The sequence below is a fragment of the Carassius gibelio genome, chromosome B10 (genome assembly GCF_023724105.1).
Source record: "Carassius gibelio isolate Cgi1373 ecotype wild population from Czech Republic chromosome B10, carGib1.2-hapl.c, whole genome shotgun sequence".
Taxonomy (NCBI): domain Eukaryota; kingdom Metazoa; phylum Chordata; class Actinopteri; order Cypriniformes; family Cyprinidae; genus Carassius; species Carassius gibelio.
In genome coordinates this window covers 11,096,720-11,113,125 of record NC_068405.1, presented here as the reverse complement: position 1 = coordinate 11,113,125, position 16,406 = coordinate 11,096,720, and positions in this window count along the sequence as shown.

Genomic DNA, 16,406 nt, shown 5'->3' with positions numbered 1-16,406 from the left:
TTCAGTCTCAGCCACTTTCCCAGATGATTGTTTTTCTAATATAATGTATCAAAATTAAAAAAAATATATATTTTTAATTGTATTTTCTTTTTGTTATATAAAGGATCCAAGCTTTTATAACAATGTGAATAAACCATATGTAATATATACTATATATATATATTAGGGGTGTAACGATACGCGTATTCGTATTGAACCGTTCGGTACGACGCTTTCGGTTCGGTACGCGGTACGCATTACGTATACCGAACGGTTCGTTGGAGTATTTAATTATATTTGAAAAAAAAAAAAAAAAGAGAGAGAGAAATATAATGATATGCGTTCAACAAGGTAGCCCAATAACCCAAACAACGTAACAGGCAACGCCCCTGACACTCCCGAAGAAGAAAAAAACACCATCTTATATGTTTATGTTAGGCTACTCAGCAGGCGCTCGCTCACTCAGTACGCGCTGAAGGCTCGTTGCAAAATAGCCAATGCGTTTAACAGACTAGAAATGAGAAGATCCTCCAATAACCAACAGGTCTGGTGTTTGGGTGCACTTTGGATTCCCTTTAAGCTATAATGGTGATGGCAAGAGAGTGGTGGATAAAAAAACAACGGTATGTCGCATCTGCAACATGACAGGGTACACCAGCGGGAATAAAAAAAAAAAAAAAAAAAACACCAGCGGGAATATCTGGGATATATGCGTCAGTACTATCTGGGAAAAGACGAAAAAAAAGGAGAAACATGCACGCAGCAAACTATCCCTGCAGCATTTAGACACTATAGCTTACAGGGAATCCAACCCAAACACCAGACCTGTTGGTTATTTTAGGATCTTATATTTCTGGTCTGTTAAATGCATTCGACATTTTGCAACGAGCCTTCAGCGCGTGCTGAGTGAGCGAGCGCCTTAGGGGCCGTTCACATATCGTGCCTAAAAACGCATGGAAAACGCTAAGCGCGTCTTTCTCCTCCTTTCCAAAGCGCTCGGGCAGAAGCGCTCATGAGGCGTCTGTCTTTGCTAAGCAACAATGACGTGCTCTCTCCATGAGACGCGGAAATTTCAGCGAAGGATAAATGGATTTGCAGCTCTAAAAATCGCTTGCAGTAGCTCTGCTACTAAATTTATTTCAAAATTGCAATCCATATACAACTATGATCAGCTGATCCTTCATCTTGGCTGAGCTCTCAACGTTGTTACGGGAAAGGATGAAGCTGATTGGTTGGTTCTTGTCACATGACCCGCGGTGCGCTTGCGGCATTCTGAAAAGTTGAGATGTTTTTACATTTTGCTGTATCTAAAACGTATCGAACCGAACCGAACCGAACCGTGACATCAGTGTATCGTATCGAACTGAACCGTGAATTTTGTGAACCGTTACACCCCTAATATATATATATATATATATATATATATATATATATATATATATATATATATATATATATATATATATATATATATATACACACACACACACACACACACACACACACACACACACACACACACACACACACACACACACACACACTCACCGGCCACTTTATTAGGTACACGTTGCTAGTACAATGTTTGACCCCCTATTGCCTTAAGAACTGCCTTAATTCTTTGTGCCATAGATTAAACAAGGTGTTGGAAACATTCCTCAGAGATTTTGGTCCATATTGACATGATAGCATCATGCAGTTTCTGCAGATTTGTCTGCATCCATGATATGAATCTCCTGTTCCACCACATTGTTACGATCGGAACCCAGAGAAACGCAGGAGACAAGAGATCCCATCGCAGTGTGGGTTTTAATGACAAGTTTAATCAACAAGCAGGGGTCAAAACCATTAATCCATCCAACAAATAAACAAACAGGGAAGGAACAGGAACAGGAACTCAGAAGATGAGGAACTCGGAAGGCGAGGAAACTGGGTGGTGGAAAGAAAGGACTCCATGAAAACAAATGGAAACAGACCGGATTATATAGGCAGGGTAATGACAATCAAGACACCTGAGTGCAATTAACAGGAGTGCAATTACTGTGAAGAAGGGACAAGGCTTTGTGGGAATTGTAGTGCCTGCGGTGAGGTGCCTATGGGAAAGTGAGACCACTAGTGGACACCCAGGGAAACAGACCAGACAGCGTGACATTACCCCCTCCTCCACGGAGCAGCTACCAGATGCTCCAACCGAACACCAGAAGAGACCAAGGAACACAGAGACCAGGAGGGAGGTGGAGTGGCGGAGGACAAGGGGGAGGGACGGAGGGCCAGGTAAAATGGGTCGTGTGGTCGAGACAGAAGCCCACCCGGGGCGGCGCAGAAGACCACCACATCCGTGCAGTCAAGACAGAAGCCCACCAGGGCGGTGCAGAAGACCACCACATCCATGCGGTCGAGACAGAAGCCCACCTGGGCAGCGCAGAAGACCACCACATCCGTGCGGTCGGGACAGAAGCCCGCCCGGGCGGCGCAGAAGACCACCACCTCCGTGCCGTCGAGACAGAAGCCCACCAGGGCGGCGCAGAAGACCACCACATCCATGCGGTCGAGACAGAAGCCCACCTGGGCAGCGCAGAAGACCACCACAGTGGGATCGATGACACAGGAGAGCAAGTATGGTTAGGCAAGTCTGAAACAGAGAAAATAAACAAATTAAGGGTGGCCTCCGTGGCCACAACAGGATCAGTCGAGCGATTAGAGAGTTCGGCTGAGACGTGACGAGGCTCCAGTAGTTCAGCCGAGGCGAGGAGAGGCTCTGGCAGTTCAGCAGAGACATGGAGAGGCTCTGGTAGTTCAGCAGAGGCGTGGAGAGGCTTTGGTAGTTCTGCAGAGATGTGGAGAGACTCTGGTAATTCCGTGGTGTTTGGACTGGATTCAAGAACATCAATGATGACTTGACTCTGCTCATGAAGATCAATGGTGACCTGACACTGCTCATGAAGATCAATGGTAACTTGCATTTGTTCATGAAGATCAATGGTGACTTGCCTTTGCCCATGAAGAACACCGTTGACTGGACTTTGTCCATGAAGAACACTGGTGACTTGACTTTGCCTATTAAGATCACAGGTGACTTGACCTGACTCTGGAGTGTCAACGGTGACTTGACCTGACTCTGGAGTGTCAACTGTGACTTGACCTGACTCCGGAGGGTCAACGGGAACCTGACTCGATTTTGGAGAGTCAACGGGAACCTGACTGGACTCTGGAGTGTCAACGGGAACCTGACTGGACTCTGGAGGTATACGGGAACCTGACTCAACTCTGGAGGATCAACGGGAACCTGACTCGACTCTGGAGGGTCAACTGTGGCTGTCATCTTGTGCAGAGGCGCTGGACAAGCGACCATCTTGTGCCATGACTCTGGACTGGTGGCCATCTTGGGCAGTGGTGCTAGGCCGGCGGCCATCTTGGGCAGTGGTGCTGGGCTGGCGGCCAACTTGTGCTGTGGCACTGGGCTGGCGGCCATCTTGCGCCATGACATTGAAATTGCCAACCACCTTGTGCTGTGGCGCTGGGCCGGCGGCCATCTTGCACCGTGGCGCTGGGCTGGGAATTAAGTCCCACACCGCTGGATCTCGACATGGATGGAGACAAGAGCTCCAATCATAGTGTGGGTTTTAATGGGTAATCCAAATCAGAAATCAACAAGCAGAGATCAAAAACATAAATCCATCCAACAAATAAACAAACAGGGAAGGAACAGGAATGGGAACAGGAACTCGGAAAATGAGGAACTCGGAAGGCGAGGAAACTGGGTGACGGAAAGAAAGGACTCCATGAAAACAAATGGAAACAGACCGGATTTTATAGGCAGGGTAATGACTATCAAGTGAAGACACCTAAGTGCAATTAACAGGAGTGCAATTACTGTGATGAAGGGACAAGGCTTTGTGGGAATTGTAGTGCCTGCGGTGAGGTGCCCATGGGGAAGTGAGACCACTAGTGGACACCCAGGGAAACAGAGACCAGACAGCATGACAGACATCCCAAAGCTGCTCTATTGGATTGAGATCTGGTGACTGTGGAGGCCATCTGAGTAAAGTGAACTCATTGTCATGTTCAAGAAACCAGTCTGAGATGATTTGAGCTTTGTGACATGGTGCATTATCCTGCTGGAAGTAGCCATTAGATGATGAGTACACTGTAGTCATAAAGGGATGGACATGGTCAGAAACAATACTCCGGTAGGCTGTGGCATTTAACTGATGCTCAGTTGGTACTAAGGGGCCCAAAGTGTGCCAAGAAAATATCTCCCACACCATTACAACACCACCATCAGCCTGAACCATTGAGACAAGGCAGGATGGATCCATGCTTTCATGTTCTTTAGCCAAATTCTGACCCTACCATCTGAATGTCTCAGCAGAAATCAACACTCATGTTTTTCCAATCTTCAATTGTCCAATTTTTGTAAACCTGTGTGAATTGTAGCCTCCACTTCCTGTTCTTAGCTAACAGAAGCATCACCCGGTGTGGTCTTCTGCTGCTGTAGCTAATCTGCTTCAGGGTTAGATGTGTTGTGCATTCAGAGATGGCATTCTGCATACCTTGGTTGTAACGAGTGGTTATTTGAGTTACTGTTGCCTTTCTATCATCTCTAACCAGTCTGCCCATTCTCCTCCTGACATCAACAAGGCATTTTCATCCACACACCCTGGATATTTTCTCTTTTTTGGACCATTCTCTGTAAACCCTAAAGATGGTTATGTGTGAAAATCCCAGTAGATTAGCAGTTGTTGAAATACTCAGATCGCGTGACTCTTTTACCAGTTGTTTTGAAGGAACATCAACGTTTGCGGCGAAAAAATATGTGCAAACTAATGAAGCAGAGATCAGTTTGTTCCTCACTTTCCACGCTGACGCCGAGATCGTTCGCTTGCTTCAGTGAAAGTATAACGTGCCTAACGTTTTCGACTCGTACATTACACGTCACCCCCTGATGTCACGTGTCGTTACGGGATCTTTACGGGTTGTGTGTGAAAGCACGCACATATCCCGGGTAATCACTGGCAGTGTAAAAATTGCAAAACCTAGTGACCCTGGAACAATTGCCGGAACACTTTACCCGTGTATTTGCCGGAATGGCAGTGTGAAAAGGGCTTTAGTCTCATGCCGGCAGGGATTGTAGGAGGGGGGAGTGAATGTCCAGCACTCTCTCCCACCTTCAATACTATGACTGAGGTGTCCTTGAGCAAGGACCCCCAACTGCTCCCCGGGCGCTGCAGCATAAATGGCTGCCCACTGCTCCGGGTGTGTGTTCACTGCTGTGTGTGTGCACTTAGGATGGATTAAATGCAGAGCACTAATTCCAAGTATGGGTAATATGTCACGTCCCTTTTTCACTTTCATGGCTGTGCAATGTGAAAAATGATGTGATTATATCAGACTGAGTTAGAACTCAGTCTGCCTGCTTTAGAAATCATATATCATGTTAAACTGGAGTAATGACTGCTACAAAATCAGCTTTGCCATTCCAGGTATAAATTATTAAGATGTTAGAGTTGAACAGAAAAGAGTAAGAAATTATAAAATTACAAATACAATATAATAATTTCACCACATTATGAAAACATTTTAATTATTCCAAAAAAGAAAAATGAACCGAATTGTATGTAATATGTGTTCAATATATATATTTTTTTTTTACATAAATTACATTTATTAGTAGTAGTTGTATTCAATATTTTTCACAAATGTTCTTTATCAGTTGTGCTGTCATTTAAACAATTATTCAAGACAAAGGTTTAAAAAAGAGCATGTGTTAAAAACAATAAAAATAATTAATGAAAAAGTATTCATTCATTCTATTGTTACATTTTTTCTTTTAAAGCATTTTGACTAATGTTACAGCACTAGGAACTGACATCCATTGCAGCAGTTTCTCATCTGGAGGCTCACTGTTCTCCATCCGTCACTGTTTTCCTTCTCTGATAAGGTACAACCAAAAAAAAAAAAAAACTGATGAATTTGCAAATGATTTTGCCCTTGTCTCCACTCTCTTGATTCTGTTCCATCTGTCTTGTCACCGTCTCAAATCTTGCATGTAGACTGGCCATAGGAAGTACAGTGATTACCCTGAACATTACAGTAATATTCTGCCTGACTAACATTTATAACCAGTGAAAACCCTGCTGTTTGCTCCTCCACTATGCCACGAGAATTAATATCAGCCTTATTCTGATAAGCAGAGCATATCAGACAACAGATGCATTGTTAGTTAAACACAGCTGCAGCTAGAGTGGAGAAGATTACATATTTCTCACAGACTTCTGCCTGTATGTTAATTCAATGCAAAATCACTCAGAAATAATGTCATCTAAATAATGTTCTCTAAATTGTTTTGCTGTTGCAAGCACAAAGGTGTTTTACAATTTACCTTTTTCATAAAGATTACCCTCTGAGTGGCATCATAATCTGCGGACCTGTTTATCAGTGGTACTTTACAAGAAAAGGATAAGCGGCCAGTCTGTTTAATCACAACTCAGATCAAACTGAGGTTTTTAATTATTTTTAAGGTCATTTGGCCCTTATCTCTGATTGGTATGTCTTATGTTTTTTTTTTCTTACTGGCAATCAGTAAGTCTTAAGCATAGTGAGATTTGCTTTGGTCAAGCATATTTTCTCTTAAAAGCAATTATTTTACTTTGTATTCTACCTTTTGACTTTTGTGAATGTCAGTTGCTTTTTATATGCGAATATGGGCAGGGAACGATAAAGACCTTGAATCAAATGGACTTTTCAAACATGTTTATAAAAGCTTTTTGATGACAGGTAAATAGCAGTAAATTGCATTTTGAGTGATTGTTTGTCTTTGTTTTGCATTCTGCCTGGATAATGTGTGCCTCTATGAATGGCAAGAAAATTACTTTAAAATATGCTTGTGGGGATATTGTATGTCTCTCAAGATACCCGGTCAATATTTTTCATCATTATTGTTGCTGCCAAATGTCATTTGACAAAATAAGAACCAGCTAAAACAAATTTTCCCCCAAACTTTGGCATGTGCGACTTCATGTCTGAAAGGAAACATAGACATTGTTTACTTTTTCAACCATTGTTATCTGCTGTAATTCTATGCATTGTTGTCTATGGGAAGCAATTCTACGGACGTAGTGAGGGCAAATGTGTTTGAACAACAACTATATTATATTCATGCCTATGAAACTGTGTTTCTGCCTGCTTTGTGTGGACAGATTAAAAAAAACTGACGTACCATTGGGAAAATCACAATATCAGCCCACAACTTAAACACACCCCCTCCTTATGAGTCTAGCTCACAAACACACTATTGATATGTGGTGTTTTAATGTTTTAATGTGTTACTCCCATCAGCATTATGAAGTGCTTACTTAAGAGGCTTTTAAAGTACAGAACACTTTTTTTCTTTTTTTTTTTTCTTTTTTTCATCCCCGTTTAAAAATATATCTTAAACAATGGTCTGGTTTGCTAGTCTCTTGATTGGTTGTCAACAACTAATTCTATCCATTAATGTCTTGTAAAGCGATAACCTGCATGTTTGTAAGAAACAAATCGACCATAAAGGTAAACTTCCACTTCTGGCCAAAATATGAGTCCATAATCCATAATTATGCTTCCTCCATTGGAAAAAGTCCATCGCCTTCATTGTCTTCTCATAAATCCTCCAACAAATTTGTTTAGGGTCATGTTTTTGCATCTAAACAATGTTTGATATGTGCACATTTCTCACCCGATTCAGACAGTTTTTACTGGACACAGAGTGGATTAAGGATTCATATTTCAGCTGAAAGAAACAGTTTGAAAAACACAGTTTTTCACTTCATAAGACATGCATTGATTAACTGGAGTCGTGTGGATTATTGTGATGTTTTTATTAGCTGTTTGGACTCTCATTCTGATGGCACCCATTCACTACAGAGGATCATCTGGTGAGAAAGTGATGTAATGCCACTGTGAATTTCTCCAAAATTGTTTGAATTAAGAAATAAACTCATCTACGTTTTGGATGGCCTGAGGGTGAGTAAATACTTGAACTATTCCTTTAGAGCTATTGGTTTCTTCTGGAGTTAAGTGTTCTACTTGTTACTTTTGTTTATAGTATATCCTGATTTGGAATCCTTGATCCACTGAAAAGTCTATGATGTGAAGTACTAGCTCAACATTCCTCTTACAGCTTGTACATATCTGTAATGGACTCTGCTTCCATCCAGATATAATAAGCCACAGAGGACACACACACTATATGGGGCTGAACTTCAATCGATCGCAAATTTATCACAGACAACATCTGTAAGCCTTTTTTTGAATCTCATAGCTATTACGCCTACAGCTTGGTTTTGAAACAATCTCATTGATCCACAGTGCTGATGCACCATTGTTTTTTTTTTGTTGTTTTTTTTTACTGAAAATTTGTCAATACATATAAACAGAATGATATCCTATAAACACATTACAGTTAAAATGTTTGAATCTAATTACATTAAGACAGAAAATGAGAATGTACAAAAAGATTTTACTAAACTAGTTTAAAACATCTTTAAAACACCCTCTTTTTAATTGAGTTGGGTTTTTACAAATATCACAAATGATTAATTCATATTTATATTTTAATTTAGAAATTTAAACCATGCAAAATCCTAGAAGACTGGTTGTACACAGTGGTAAGATATAAAGTCATTATTTGTATGATTATTTTTTTTTTTTTTCAAATATTTTGCAATAGAAATGTTTGTAAATTTTTTTTTTTTTTTTCAATCCTCAGTTTGAGCCACTGAGACGACTGTGTATGCTAATGGGTAGCTCTCTCCATGTATTGTAGACCTCCTTAACACTGATATCACCACACCAGGATTTTCTCTCCTGTCTTTTCACAACTCTGGGGATGCAATGAGATCATTCCCAGCAGTGTTGAAGAAGTACAATGTGATAGCACCACATTTCGTTCTGAGAGTTCTGAAGCATCATGCTTGAGCACAATATGGCTCCATCTTTTCTTATGAGGTTCTGGCCTCTATTAGCCAGCTGCCTTCACTGCCATCAGGTGCTGTGTGGTTTTCTGTGGAACTTTAGCCAACTTCAGTTTGTTTCTGGAACAAATTACCATGCATCTATTTCAGCAGGTTTGGTGAAAGCGTGCAGTAATATAAAAATGGGCTGCATCCACAATAATTGCCCTTGAACGCTTGACGAGTCTGTCCACAGGCACTGGATGTTCATTTCCTTCAAACGGAGAATAAGAATCACATTGAACTAGCCTCCAAAAGCAGTGTTTAAAGAAACAGTCCTTACAGAAATCTGTTATTTTCTGTTCCTTATGTTGTTCCAAGCCTTTATGACTTACTTTCTTCTGTAGAAACAAAAAGGAAAATTATTCAAAGAATATCCTAACTAATCTTTTCTATATAATGAAGGTTAATGGGCGCTGGGCTGTCGAGCTTCAAAAGTAGGGTTTAAAGGCACAGTTCACTCAAAAAAAATATATATTTCTCCATTTCTCACCCTTATGTTGTTCCAAGCCTCTATAAACTTTCCTACATAAAACACAAAAAGGACAACATTTAAAGAATATCATAGCCACTCATTTCTGTAATAATGAAAGCGACTGGTGACTGGGACTGTCAAGCTTCAAAAACGGTTTAAAGGCACAGATCACACACACACAAATTGTCATTTACTTACCCTTATGTTGTTCCAAACCCATTTGACTTTCTGTATTCTGTAGAACCCAAAAGGACAATATTTGAAGAATATCCATGTTCGTAAAATGAAACTTTTCTGGGGCCTTAAAATAAGGTTAAAAAGAACAAGTCCCACACAACAATCTGTTATTTACTCTCCCTTATTTTTTTCCAAGCCTGTATGACTTACCTACATGGAACTACCTAAATCTCTCTTGCCCTATTCACTTTCATTATATGAAAAAGAATGGCCTGGATATTCTTTAAATAATATCTTATTTTGTGTTCTTCCAACGAACGAAGTCATACAGGTTTGGAACATCATTATGGTGAGCAAGTAATGAGAATTACTCACCAAAATCAGAATTTCTGGGTGCACTGTTCCTTTAAAACCTTTCATCCTTCATGGAGATTGTTTAAAAATCACGTGTTTTTGCTTCAGGCATAACTGTGTATAAACAAAAAAGGTGGAAAAATTGAAAAACACAAAACCATGAGGATTTTTATGATTGACTCTAAAACAAATTGTACGCTCCTGCATTAACTAATTTGTAGTACCACACCTGCTTCTGTTTAATATGCGCTAAAATGAGAACTCAGACAGTCTTGTGACTTTCAATTAGCTAAGGGTAGAGAGGTTGTACGAGTTTGAGTTAGTTATTTTACTCTGCACAGATTATCTATAGTGGCATCGCACTGTAAACTTTAACCTTGATTTTCTAGCCATTGGCTCGTCCATTAGCACAAATGTGCTCTGCACCTGTAATTCTACTAATGTTATTAGTGCCCTTATGAGTCTGTGATCATTTAGCTGTATAGGCATTTATTTAGATGTAGAATCAATGAAATGTAGTAATTAATTAAAATAAGAGGCTGGAGGGAGTGGGTGTTATGCATATTTGCACATCCCATAATTACAGCTGATATAGTGTATATATAGGCTTTAATGATGGTGTTATGTAAGTGAATGCATTGTGTGCTTGTCCTGCCCTTCTGCACATTATCTGATGTTTCTCACAACACTGAATTATGAGCAAAAACTGGATGCCTGACCGACCTTTACATTGCAAGTAGGATGTTTTATCATATACCCCATAGATGCCTGTCAGTGGCAGGTAAAGGTGCTGTATTTTTTTAATACCACTCATAAAATGTTTCCACTTCCTCACAGATATCACTAAAATAGGTCTCCTGAGAAAACACATACCAGTCCTAGTGACAGCTACAGGTTCTGTAGACAGCGAAAAAGGAAAAGTAGCCGATCTGAAATGTCCTCTGCCTGTGATTTGTTTCGTTGCGTCTGCATTGGTGGGTGGGATTTTAGAGAAAGTCCATGTCGTCTAAATCAAGTCTGGTGGAAGTTACAGTAGCTGAAACAGCTTAAAATGCTTGCAGCACGTGTAACTATACTGGTGTTTGTGGAACAAACGTTAACTTGGTGTTGGTCCTGGAACAACATACTTGTCAAACTTGTTTAACTGTACCAAACCTGGCTCTAAGATTAACCACTGACTGCACCTAAAAAATAAATAACAGGTGACAAATTTTCTTGAATTCCAAATCTTAAGCTCACTCCTAAAATCTCATTGTTTGATTTATAATAAGTACTACAGCACTTAAAATCACTTTTAAACTGCTGGCTTATAATCAGTTCATAATTGTTGTTAATACAATGATTGTAACACGACGTGTCGTCCAAAGAAGGATGCCAGAGGATCATCAAAAAGGAGAAGATTTTAATTATCACAAGGGTGGAGAGAAACACATACACACACACACACACACACACTCAACTCTAATCTACTCTACTCTACTTTACTCTATGACCAAATAAGGAAAAAAAACTAAAAAGAAACAGGAGAATGGCAGTCCATGATTGTGACAATGATAGGCTAAGGAACAAATAATTATTTCTTTAAGTAAAATATTAATAAAAATAATAAATAAATATAATAAAAAAGTGCTCTTTAAAAAGGAGTATTAAAACATAACTAATAAGGATTCATTTGAATTGTAAGAAAGATATTCTGACCATCACTTTAAAACACCAAAAATTAAACACGTTTTTTTTTTTTTTTTTTTTCACTAGAGAAAGCAACATTATGGCTAAAGGATTGTGTTTTAGCCAGAAGCAATGGTTTAAATGCCTTACTGATGTTGTGTTGAATATTGTGATGTTAAGTCTCATTCTGATGGCACCCATTCACTGCAGAGTATTTAATGGTGAGCAAGTGATGGAATACAAAATCTCTCCAAATTTTTTCCCATGAAGAAAAACACTACAAATCTACATCTTTTAAATGGAGTTAATTTCAGCTAATTTTAATTTTTGTGTGAACTTTTACTTTAATTTCAATCTCTCTGATTTCTAGTAACATGGTTTAAAGTATGTTCAATTCTTGATGACATTCCATTGCATTTTGGGTCATTAACGTGTGTTATTCTCATGATGGTAAAGCAATGCATCTCTGGATGTAATTGGTTCTTTTGTATTTTAATAGGGGACAGGTGTCTCCAATTTTTTTCAGCCCAGTGCATGTGTCTGGATATTCACTAATACCCAGGCTGATGCTGAAAGGGTCATAGACAGCTGGCTGTTAGAAATGTGGTCTGGTAGCAAATACAAGATATCACTAAAGTAATGAATAATAAGTGCGGATTTTAAAAGTGCTTTTTCATTTTATCCTTTTTAGAATCATTTTAATTTGCTTATTGTTTAGAAATGTTGTATTCTGTAGAGCTCAGTGCCAGACTGCTGTGCAGTAGCATATACTATTTTCAATAAGCAACGTTTTGTATCCAGGTGCTTCAGCTGTAAAGAGCCTCTCCATTTCTAATGGATCTGTGAAAGACATTGGATGTATTACATGCATATTCATCTGTTGAAAAATGTTATATTGTTTGTCAAAAAGTTTTGCAATTGTAAATGTGGATATTATTTTTGCTGTAGACTATAATACATCAGGATGTGTATGAATTCTTAATGGCATATTTATGGCATATTTTGTTATTCATTACACAATGCAATGTCATCAAATAGTCTCTTTTAATGGAATCAGCATAAATTAGCAAGTGGACTCATAAAACAAAGCCAAAGCAGTCTAGACTTTGAAATGTATATTTAGCTAATTTCTCTTGTCTTATTTAATGCTGTATTTGTCTAAGGTTCACTGTGGAGGAAATATGTTTTTTAATGGTGTCAGGGAGCAGGCACACAGTCGACTGCAGAAGTGGTTGAAATTCACCTGCAGTGCAACAGCGTTGACCCTGAGGGACAGACTAATTCACCTCAACACTATTCACTGCTGTCCTTCCGATTTTGCTTCTCTATCTCCATTTGTATCCATTGCTCTTAATCCAGGGTTTTCTGTCACTGTTGAACAGGTCATCACATCAAAGGTTAAGTAAACTGATTCATGTGCATCCCTGACGCTGATACCCATTTGAGTGTGATGAACCATGGTTGCCCTTCTCACACTTGTAAATAACTTTACTTTTAAAGCATAAATTCATTTGATTGCCATTTACTTGTATCACCAGTTGTTTAAAGAAAGGATGCACAATATATTTTGGTACAATATCAATGTCACGGTTTGGTATGTGAGAACAGGCAGGAAGACGAAGACAAATATTTCTAATAACACTTTAATATTCCAAAATAGGTAATCCACAGAGAGAAGGCAGCACAACGCATAGACATTCATAAGAACTGACAAACTAGAACACAAGAGACAGGAACTAATATAGGGCAGATAATGAGGGGCAAACAGGTGAGCACAATGAGGTGATTAACTTATAATGAGAACAGGAACAACCAAATATGGACACAGAGGGAGGAACCACAATCAACAGTACACAGGGGTGTGACAGTTTGCCCCCCTCCTAGAAGGCATGTCCTCACGCTGTAGAGACGGAGAGAGGGACAGAGGGGTATATAGGAGGAGGACAAAGGAGTGGAGGTGGGATGGTGACAGGGGAAAGGTAAAGGATGGCAGGCAAACAAGACAAGTGGAGGTTCCGGTGGAGGACAGACTCCCAGGAGGAGGACTACTAACAGTGTCCATGGTGGTGATGACGGAGGGAGGAGCCAGGGTGTAACATCCAGGGCACAGCCATGATGGCAGCCCATCGTGGAGCCGGGGGAGGGAGGAGCCATGGTAGAGGAAGCTGGTGGACACGGTGGAGAGGAGGGAGCTAGGAGCCATGGTGGAGCTGCTGGGTCGAAGGGCTGAGGCGGAGTCCAGAAGCTGGAGGCGTGGACAAGGTATCCTCCAGCCTAACACCTATGGAGAGTGGCAGACCTGCGGCGAATCTAGCACACAGATGATGGGCTAAAGGTGAGCAGAGGGGCTGACAGGTGACAGAGGTGTCAGAAAGAGAGGGTTGGTGGATTATTGTTATTTTTTATATCAGCTTTTCTGACAGCACCAATTCACTGCAGAGGATTGATTAGTGCGCAAGTAATGTAATACAAAATTTCTCAGATTGTTGCAGAATAAGCTACAGGCATCTAGTTGGCCTAAGTGTCTACATAACAAAGAAGAAAAAACAAATTTGTGTGTGTGTGTGTGCTAATTTCAGCATGAAAAAAACATTCATCTATGAATTTGGTAGCTTTATTTTGTGGCTTCATATGCGTTGCATATGTTGCATACTCCATTTTGCAATCAATTTGATCTGATGTTCCATTCTCAGTACATTCAGCACCAACTCGAGCTGTTGACCTAAATCTTGAAGAGAGATTCCTTTTGGGTTTTTTCAGACTTGAACTTATCAAACCCAACCCAAGGTTCTGTGCCATAAACAAACGGCATCCAAATTCCAAGGTAATGAAATTTAAAATGCCTGAGCATGTCGTTATCCTTCGGCTGACTAGCTTTTTTCATTAAAATGTATATGTACAAAACACATATATTTTATTGATGTCTTCTCAGATCTTGATTTCTCACAAGAAACTACAAGCCATGCTATATCATCCCACATCTGTTTATCCACCTGTTAGCATCGTAATGAAATGTTTACACCAACTGAATTAATCATGTCAAATCCCATGCTGTTTTAGGTAATTGCCAGGCAAAATTTGCCAAAGAAAGTCTTTGTTTGTGCTCATAAGCCAGGCGATGCTTGGCTGGAGAGACAGTTGTCAGAATGTCGACAGTCTCGGCACCACTACAGGCATTCTTAATGATACAGTGGGGAATGGTGGGGATGCCACTGCCAGTACTTCCCTTTAGAAGACACGTTGAGTGGATGAAGAGGAAAAACAACATGGGGACGCCACCAAAAAAGCATGCTCACAAAAGAAAAGAATAGGTTAAAGAGAGAGGACTTATTCATAGATGGTTGTCATAGAGACACAAATTGAAAAGAGGGTTTTTAGTGCAAACAGCATCTGGCTGTAGTTATTTTTTTATGTCTAGTGGACGTGACGTTAGCATTCATCTGCAGATACACGTTCAATGCTGCATTGTTTCCGATGATGTTTGACATTTTCAGCAGCTTCATCCAACCCTTTCATTTTTAGCAGGTAATATAAATACCTGAGATGCTTAAATTAGGCCCGGTGGGAGTTTGGATCCTCTGCCAGAATTTGGGAGATGCAAATGTGTGTTTCAAACTGAAATGACAGTGGGACTTCCAAGCTGTCCTGTCTACGTTCTTGTGGTGATGCTTATTTTTACAGTGAAATGGCTGCAAAAATAGATTTTAACATTTTGGAAGGAAGTATAAGTGGTTCTACATGGTTCTATAACAATCTACTTTGCTACATAGTTGATAGGTTGCTCTAGAACAGTGGTTTTCACCCCTTTTGATTTGAAGGCCCCTCAATTTCCAACATGATGATTTTTTAATGACCGATACATAATATAATATAAAATACATTAACTAGTAATATATTTTCAACAGCAACTGGGAGTGCTGATATAGATGAATGAATGCAATTTAAGTTTTAATAATGTATGTTCTTCCATAATGCATGTTCTTCCATGTACAGATAGATAGATTAGTTCACCTAAAAATTAAATTCTGCCATCATTCACATTGCCTTATGTCATTCCAAAACTGAATGACTTATTTCCTCAGAGAAACACAAAAGAAGATATTTTGAAAGATTTAAAGGTGTTACTTAGGCACAAACGATAGAAACTGTGAATCTTTTCAGTGTTTTTACGCTCTTTATCAGCACTCTTTGAACACTGCTCAGCAAATCTGATTTGAGAAGTGGAACTTACCGTTGTAAAACTGTAATTGCTGCAATTGGGGTCTGTCCGCAGCAACAGAACAAATTATTTTGCAAAATCCCTTACTTCTGCTGTTATTCTGGCCATGTGTCTTCAAACAAAAAGCCTCAGGATGAGTTCAACTGATCTCCATCCAATAACTTGAAAGAGCAGCATGCAGGAGTCATTGGAAGGGTAATAAATCTGTTACATAAGATGTGTGTAAATCTTTTGCCAGTCTGCAAATAATCTACTATGCTAATTGTTTAGACTAATTCAGATTCATAGACTATTTGTGTCGATGTGCAATACTATAAAGATTTGGGATCAGTAAGTATTTCTTCAGTTGATATTTTAATTAGAAAGTATTACTTCTATTGAGCAAGGATGCATTAAATTAATAAAAATGTTACAGAGAAATATTTATATATATTACTTCAAAAACATTAAGTTCTTTGGGTTCTCTATTAATAAAAGAATTAAAAAAATTAGTTTCCACAAAAAAAAAAAAAAAAAATGAAGCAAATAATAGCCTCAGTGAGCC